This window comes from Etheostoma spectabile, chromosome 4 (genome assembly GCF_008692095.1).
Source record: "Etheostoma spectabile isolate EspeVRDwgs_2016 chromosome 4, UIUC_Espe_1.0, whole genome shotgun sequence".
NCBI classification, from domain to species: domain Eukaryota; kingdom Metazoa; phylum Chordata; class Actinopteri; order Perciformes; family Percidae; genus Etheostoma; species Etheostoma spectabile.
In genome coordinates this window covers 6,355,554-6,356,574 of record NC_045736.1, presented here as the reverse complement: position 1 = coordinate 6,356,574, position 1,021 = coordinate 6,355,554, and positions in this window count along the sequence as shown.

Here is a 1,021-nt window from a genome sequence, read left to right as displayed (position 1 = left end):
TACCAGAGTCTGGTAGGACCAGGCTAGTAACACACATGTTCAAAGTCCAACTTTGGAACATAAGTGTAAATCTTATGTAGCACTTTTCTACTTAAAGCACTTTTACATAGTACAGGAAGCATTTGATACACTGTGGCTGAGGCTGCCATACAAGGTGCCCCCTGCTTATCAGATATACTCAGGTGCCTGGGATCTAACTACCAACCTTCCTATTGGCAGGCAATCACTCTACCACTGAGTCACAGCCACCCCATAACATAATATCGGTCAAGAGTATGTGATGTGGTTCATTCCATGTCTAAATAGATGGACTTTTTTTTTTGAAATCTAAAATGTATTTATGTTTATGTTTTCTGTTTTTAACAGTGTTCAACAAACAACATTGAAGACCTTTAAAAACAAATCAAAACTGGAAAATATCAATATCAAAAGGAGCCCTTACACTTTACGTTACGTTACACATTTTCACTGGCATTCACATCATAGAACACGCCCTAAACACCCTGCTTTATTGTTGATTTTAAAATCAACGAGACCATTATTTAAAAAATAAACATCATTCTGAAGACTTAAAACTAGCAATTGAGACCATAAGCTCATTATGAAAATGTGAGAAGTGGGTCTCTTTCTCATAGACTTCTACAGAAAACAAACTCCTTTTGCAACCGCAGGTGTCCTGCCCTGCAGATAGAATGCAGGTTTAAGAAGTCTGCCCCTGTAGGAATTCAGATAGAATGCAGGTTTAAGGAGCCTGCCCCTATAGGAATTCCAATAGAATGAAGGTTTAAGGATTCTCCCCCTGCTTAAGATCAGATAGAATGCAGGTTTAAGGCTCTTCCGCATTTGCAGCACTTCACCAACCGGATTCTTTGTCCACTAATATTAACAGTCTATGCTTACATGTAACGTTGCCTTACCGTTAGCTACCCTAACCAGGGTTTGTATTCCATCCCCCACTCTGACCTTATTGACCCTAACCCTATTTGTTTCTCCCCCTACCCTAACCAGGGTTTGTATCCTA